Consider the following 8,206-nt stretch of genomic DNA (forward strand, 5'->3'; position numbering starts at 1 on the left):
AAAATAACAGCCACCCAAACGGAAGCTGAGTCAAAGAGAAGTGAAATCGAAACCATGGTCCTTTCCTGATGAATCAGTAGTTGAGGGACTGAACAAGATAACGAGAGTTTGCAAACTGAGCTGAGCTGAGCAGAGCTAGAGGAATTTCCCAGATTCCTCTGGACTTTCTGAAGTTACCGCGATCTCACAGGCTGAGCATTGCTCTGTCCACTCCACAGCACGAAAATCAGATAAAATTAACCCAGAAGTGATGGTTCACACCTGCAAGCCTGGCAGGTGTGCCTCGGCAAGAGAGTGAGTTCCAGACCCTGTCTCAAAGAAACAAAGCAAAACCAAAATCAGATAAAATTATGCATGTGCCACACTGCTGACCCATGCAACCCTTGGCACAACTCAGGTTACACCCTGAGTGCTTAAGAAATAAATAAGCTTCAGGAACCTAGTAGAAACCCCATGCATTGTCTCACAAATGTGTATGTGGACCAGCTAGCACACAAGAAAAACTCAGTGATTCAGTAGGTGGGGCTCCCAGAGGCAGATTCAGGCTTTCTTGGAGAGAAAAACAATTTCGGTTAGTGCTATACTTGAAAAATGGCAGTGAGGTGGGGTGGGGTGGGGTGGGGTGGGAGGTGGGAGTGGGAATGAGTTCCCTTTTATTTATTTGCTCTATTGCAGATTGATTTCTTATTTTTATTATCATGATAGGTATTTTGTTGTTTGGGGGCTGTTTGTTTGGTTTGGTTTTTGTTTTCTGTTCTTATAAGAAACAGGGTCTTATAAAACCTAAGCTGTCCTCCAGCCTGGCAGAAATTCAATGGATGGCTTTGAACTCCCGATCTTCTGGCCTCCACTTTCCAAGTGTTGAGATTTCAGGCATAAGCCATTTCAGGTGATCGCATGAGGTGCTCAGAATTAAATCCAGGTTTCTATGCCTGGTAGGCAAGGATACCAACAACAGAGCTACCTCCTCAGCCCCTTTTTAATTTGTGACTTGATGACAGAATTTCATTCATCATTGGGAACTTCCTACTCCAAACCCTCTTTAGTCCCACTTAGAAAGGGAAGAAGTTATACAGGAAGACTGCTGGTTTTTCCCAGGGAACTCATTCCACCACCGCTGCCCAACAGGAGAAAGCAGAATGACACAGCATACACATCTGTCTGTGTTGCTTCCCAGAGAGCACTACCAATCAGCCATTGCCAGTCAGTGTTCTGGGTCCTTCGGCCTCTTGGATCTAGACAACTGCATCCACAGTGTGGCCTCCTCCTTCCCCTCCATACATTGCAGAACACTGGGGAAATGATACCTCTCAGATGGAGCAGGAGAGAGCTGCACCAACATAAACAGTCCAAACCCAGGCTGTGTATCCTTGCCAATGCAGGTGGCTGGATTTCCCCCATCCAAAGCAGACCTTCCTTCCCCCCTTTTGCTGTATTACCAGTGGGCAAAGGAAATAGAAACTGAAGTTATGTCCTAACATGAACCTGCTTCATTTAGGGTGTCAAAGATGAATGTTCAAGCTCAAGTCCTTGGTATTTTAACCTTCTTCTTATTTTTTTTTAAAAAAAGTCTTCAGTTTCTTTAAAATGATTATCTGCTGTCAGCTCCTTATTCAGTTCTTTGACCAAGGCTTCCATTGTAGAAAACGGTGAGACTGTGGAGACAGCCTATTTCCCAGAGCAGTTTGCTTGGGAAGGAGAACACATGACTCAGTCAAGTCTGTTCGTAGAGTTAACAATACTGGGTTGTTCCTTCTCTGCCCCAACTGACAAGAAAAGTTCCCCGTGTGCTCCCCCCACACTCTTTCTTTCTCAGAACCATTGTATATTCCTAACCTTAACCTACAAATCCAAAACTTCAAATCCCCCCAATTGCTGGTGGCCATGTCAGAGAAGCAGCAGATGGCAACTGAAGTTCAAGGTCTTGAGGACCCACTGTTAGGGTCCTCGGGAAGTCCTGAAAAGACTGCCAGACACCATGCAATCAGCAAGAGCAGGTACAATCTAGAAGGTAAAGGTAACAGTGTACTGGGGCCGCACCTCCGACAAAAAGCAAATTGGTGACCACACATCAGACAAAGAGGTAAAATAGGCTCCTTTTAAGCACAACCAAAGGAATTTTAAAAGCAGTGTAACATTCTTCTTTGGATTGGCTTGCGGAAGTGACAATCATATTAGTACATTTCTAGTTGGTTAGGGCTAGCAGAGGCAGGCTAAAGTTTCTCCATTCTAGGGCCGATCTGGACAAACCCTAGGCTTCTCCTTATTTGGTTATACCTGTAGGAGAGGAGGAACAGGAGTTGACCCAGGCATACTTGCCTCATACAGTGTCAGGGATATTGGTGATTGTTTGCCTTTTGTTTGTGAACTGAGACCTAGTTCTTAATAGGGTTATTAGGAGCCACTCATGGTATTTACCTGACTCTCCTACCAGAATCTTGGTTACTCAAGGCCCCTGATACGACAAGTTACAGAATGTCTTTTGCTTCTGTTGCTGCTATCTTTCTGTGGTATCTGGCATGCTGAATGGGTGTGGAGAGATTCCCCATGGCCATGATGTGATGTGTTTAATCTCATGGAAGCATCCAGTTGAACTGGGTATTTTTACTTGTGGATTATTATAAAGATGATTCCTCCTAAGGTGTACTGTCTAATTGATAATAATAATATTAGCACTCCTCTCACTTTCGCCACTTTTTATTAATAAAACTCTTAAAGTGGGTTTTGTTATATATCTTGTGGTCAGTTCTTATGCATAGTAATAACGCAGAATTCTTAAAGCCATTTCAGATTCTTACTATTCTTGCTTTTTCTGATTTGTATTCCACCATAAGAAATGGACAGCTCATATACAAATTGCTCCATTCAACTGACCACAAAAGGAATGAACACAAAGCTCACACTTGAACCTAACTCAAAACCTAGTATATACAAGTGAATATGAAAAAACAAGGTTGGAGTGCTAGGGAGTCACAATGTTGTATTTCAAGGACAGGGTGAAAGAGAATTTACAGTGGTTCAAAGAGACTCAGAGAACCTGGTCGATTAGCCTGGGGTAAGAAACAGTAAGCTGTTGAAATAGGAGCGGCAGGCTGCATCCCCGGCGCCCAGCCACCCCCATGGCTAGCTTTACCCGTAATAATTACACAGAAACTGTATTCTTTTAAACACCACTTGGCCCATTTCTATCTAGCCTCTTCTAGGCTAGCTCTCGCACCTGGACTAGCCCATTTCTAATAATCTGCTGTAGCCCACGAGCTGGCTTACCAGGAATGATCTTAACCTGTGTCTGCCTGGAGTGGGAGAATCATGGCAACTCCCTGACTCAGCTTCTTTCTCCCAGCCTTCTCTTCTGTTTTCTCCTCCCACCTATGTTTTAACCTATGAGGGCCAGCCAAGCAGTTTCTTTATTGCTTAACCAATGAAATCAACAGATTGATATATGACACTCCCACATCACTTCCCCTTTTTCTGTTTAAACAAAAAAAGCTTTAACTTTAACATAGCAAAATTACATATAGCAAAACAGTTATCAAGCAAGAATTACAGTTACAATATTTATATCTATTTTATCTTTTATCATAACTAAGGAAAACTATTCATTCTTCAACTCCATCAAAGACTCCAGAAGGATATAATACTACCTAAGTAAACAAGAAACAAGAAAACTCTAGAAATGACAGAGACATCTCGCTGCCTGGACAGTCACCCAAAGTTCTTTTGTACCATTGGGGCATCCATCTTCAGCCTTCAGGCCCATAGTATCCAGCAGACATTTTCATCAAGCAGGAAATTCCAAAGACAGTTCAGTCATTTTCTGCTGTATCCTGCAGAATGTCTTGCAGACTCTTTCATGAGTCAGGAACCCCGAAAGACCATCTCACCTTTAGACAAGTTTAGTAATCCTCTCTCTGCGGGTTCTTTGTGTCCAGTTTATGCATCAGTCCAGGCAAGAGCAGTTTCTTGCCCAAATGGCTATCAATCTCCATAAGGATCCTCTTCGATGCCCATCTTCCTCTTGAAGTAGCTTGGTGCCGCCAGGAACAGACATGTCTCATTATCATGAAAAACCCTAAGTTATTAAAACATTTAAGATGCCATATTCTATAATCTTTGAAAGATATGAAGGATGCCTATCTAAAATATATCTATGTACATCTAGAAAATATTAACTAACATGACAACAAACTTGACTATTATTGATGATTATCCATTAACCTATATTTCTTAATTATACATTACATTTTTTAATGAACTACACAATCACAATATCTTAATCAATAGCAGAAATATGCATATACATATAACAAAATTGACCTTAAATCTCTATCAATAAAGCAAAATCTATACTAATACAAATTATTCATATCTATATCATATCCCCCTTTAAATGTTAAAGAATGTTTATAAACCATATTTGGGAACATGGGCGCAGTTTTTTCTCTCCAAACTGCTTCCTGCTGAATGAGGGTGTCGTTAATTAGGTCTTTCATGGTAAAACTTGTGTGCTAATTTCATCTCAGTTGGCAGTTGAGTGAAGTAATTTTCTGAAGATGTTCACAGCAACCCTTCAGGAGGGCGTGGTCCATCATACCATATCGGAATAGAAGAAATGAACAGGGTCTCATCCTCTGTGAAAACAAAATAAGAAACTCCTTTCCAAAGCATCATGTCCTTAGATCCAAATTTCAAACTCAAGGCATTTTCAAAATATTTATGTTGGATTAGTTCAGCAGCATTTATAAATAAATATCTTTTAGCAGCTGTTGCTCTTTCCTCAGCATTCAAACAATTCAAAGAGAGCATAATAGCATACAGTATCAAGATTCTCTGTGTATTTTCCATCTTTGTGCAGCTTTATTTTAACCTCTATTTTGTTTATTTTTACTTTTATTTTTTATTCTCTGTATATCTTTGTTCTGAACTAGCTCTTGTAGACCAGGCTGGTCTCGAACTCACAGAGATCCGCCTGCCTCTGCCTCCCAAGTGCTGGGATTAAAGGCGTGTGCCATCATCACCCAGAAAAAATAAGAAACCCTATCTTAAACAAGGTGGAAGATGATGCCAGAATCAGAAGTGTCCTGCATGCCCCCCCACACCCCATATAAAAATCTTTCCAGAATTGTATTTTATTTCACATGAATAGAACCTATGAAAAACATGACTTTTTTCATATTATAACACAAGAATTCAATGGAATGTGACTTACTCCAAGTAAAAGTTGACTATGGTATAAGGGAAGTAAATTTATGTGCTTCGAAGTAAAGCAAAAGAGACGGGAAGGTTGGATAGGGGAGCACGGAACCACAATTCCTAGTTAAGGGAGCCACCTTAGGGTTGGCAAGAGACTTGAACCTAGAGTGGCTCCCAGGAGCCCAAGCCGAGGTCCCCAGTTAGTTCCTTGGGCAGCTGAGGATAGGGAACCTGAAATGACCCTAGCCTATAGCAATACTGACAAATATCTTGCATATCATCATAGAACCTTCATTTGGTGATGGATGGAGATAGAGACAGAGACCCACACTGGAGCACTGGACTGAGCTCCCAAGGTCCCAATGAGGAGCAGAAGGAGGGAGAACATGAGCGAAGAAGTTGGGACCATGAAGGGTGCACCCACCCACTGAGACAGTGGAGCTGATCTATTGGGAGCTCACCAAGGCCAGCTGGACTGTGACTGAAAAAGCATGGGTTAAAACTGGACTCTCTGAACATGGCGAACAATGAGGGCTGATGAGAAGCCAAGGACAATGGCACGGGGTTTTGATCCTACGCAATGTGCTGGCTTTGTGGGAGCCTAACCAGTTTGGATGTTCACCTTCCTAGATATGGACAGAGGGGGGAGGACCTAGGACTTACCACAGGGCAGGGAACCCTGACTGCTCTTTGGACTGGAGAGGGAGGGGGAGAGGAGTGGGAGGAGGGGGAGAAGGGTGGGAGGAGGGGGAGAAGGGTGAGAGGAGGGGGAGGGAAATGGGAGGCTGGGAGGAGGTGGAAACTTGGTTTTTTTTTCTTCCTTTTCTCAATAAAAAAAAAAAACAAAGTAAAGCAAAATAGCAAATTATTGTTTGAAATTGTTTTAAATCTAGACATAAGCATTTTTCTTCATTACTCACGTCCTATAGCTAGTCCATACCAAATCATTTCCATATCAGCTAGCACTCATTAATAAAGATGTTTCTTAGAGTGGTCTGGTTAGTTGGAAAATAGCAAGAAAAGCAACAGTCAGAAAGAAGCATAATTTTTTTAAACATATTCAACTGTGTAGTAGCCAAACTACATATATATATAGTTCTGCATTATATATGTAGTTCAATCATTATCACTCCATAAATTAATTTAAATAATTTTCACCAATATTCTGGACATGCTGATGGTTTAAAATCAAGTGGTTGCTATCCTTTACCTAAGATGAAAGTGTCAAATTAGTTTATTACCAGCTTTTGGGTTCAAGCATAATGCATGGACAGAAAATGTAAATTTAAACTCTACGATAAGATACAGCTGATGTAGAAATTAAACTTCAAGACTGGTCTTAAGTATTTATTTCTGAACATGCCAAGACATTCTTTACCCTTTCCGTTTTTCAGAGAAATGTAAAACCAAGCAATTATTACCAGGACTAAAAATTCTGGTAACTCTACACTCTAAAGTTGGAATTAGATGCATTTATTTCAAACACATGAGCTTAAGTAATGTGTGCTTTCTTTTTCACATTATCTAGATTTGAAATATCCTTTGCCTGTGTTTCAGAATATGAAATTCTAATATAAATAGACAGATTTTTATAATGGCAGATAGGCAATATTAGTCTTCTAAGGAAAATCAAGAAAGGAAAATCTATTTTTTTTTCTTTCTTGGGAGTAAAAAAAATTAAATAGAAGAAAAACAACAGCCTGGTTCCCTAAAAAAGGCTATAACTGAGGAAAACAGTATTACTTTTTACACACTTAAAATCATTATCCCTAGCATCATGAACAATGTAATACCACCTAATTCTTATGCATAACAGTCACATATGTATGTGTATACACACATACACATAAAAAATACAAACACTGCGTGGCAACTAAATACCTGCAGAGTAAAACCGGAGTCTAACTCACAGCACTAACAAGTCACTTACATTGTAACAGCTTGTTTAGGCCTGCGTGCAGACTAGCAGATTTTAAATGATGTAATAAAACTCTGGTTGTGGCACTTTATTCTGGTAGCTGCTCCACTTCATCTACTTTAGTACTACTAAGTTCTGGATTGTATATTGCAAACACGTGTATAGAAACTTGAAAGGATCTTCCATTTTCTTTGAGGGAGACATCATTTAGTCCGCATCATTGGTATATACTTGTAAAACATTTGGACACTGTAAACATTAGAAGTTTTATGATCAGGAATGGAAGGTGTATGCTCTACTATAGTGATGTTGGTGGATGTCTACACAAGGCATCTGAGTGATGTCAATCAATCAGAGGTAGGACTTTATCAGTGAATTGCTGCTGTCATGAGCTGTGCATCAAGCCTTCATAGCTTTTCAAAGTTGTTTGCCTAGAATTACCAATGCTTTTAGTTTTTCAGCAGTAAGAGAATCAAGCACCAGGGGAACTAAAGGGTCACATCTCCATGGCACTGGCGAATAGAAATATCTTTTTTCCGAGCTATGGATAGGACCCTGTAGAAACAAATTCCAAAGTGGAAGCCAGCATCTGAGATCAGTGATGCCAGCCAGTTTCTGTCATATGAAAAAAAAAAGCAGTGGATAAAGATAATGTGCCTCCCTGAGAAAATGGCCCTAAATAATTCTGTTAGAAGGAATGCCATGATTCAACTCTCGATCTATCAAAGCTTTTATATTTTCTGCTGAATGTTTAGTTCCAGATTCATCCTCCTGGGAATCTGGTGATAGTTGGATAACACCAAACCAAGAGGGTATAGCCATATTCAGATTCAATGTAATAGGCATAACAGGCACATGGACAGATGCATTTCATGTAGGAACTTCTGATACTTGCAAAGGCTTCTGCCCATCTGTGCCCAGTTTCTCCTCGCAATCTGGAAGGAAAATTACCAGGATGGTGACCTTCTGGGTGGCCTTCCGAGCAGTGGGCAGTGGGGTAGCCATGTTGTTGCCATACATCCACTGACTGGCAGACAATGCACACTAAATAAAAATTTTTAAATAGATTGCTTTTATTTTTTACTTTAATTGAAA

At 40.5% G+C, this 8,206-nt stretch overlaps 1 pseudogene; it reads right to left on the reverse strand.

Annotated features, from left to right (window-relative positions):
* Positions 1-7,454: 7,454 nt before the first annotated feature.
* LOC142854025 (acyl-protein thioesterase 1 pseudogene) lies at positions 7,455-8,206 on the reverse strand (annotated as a pseudogene).

The sequence above is a fragment of the Microtus pennsylvanicus genome, chromosome 7 (genome assembly GCF_037038515.1).
Source record: "Microtus pennsylvanicus isolate mMicPen1 chromosome 7, mMicPen1.hap1, whole genome shotgun sequence".
NCBI lineage: Eukaryota > Metazoa > Chordata > Mammalia > Rodentia > Cricetidae > Microtus > Microtus pennsylvanicus.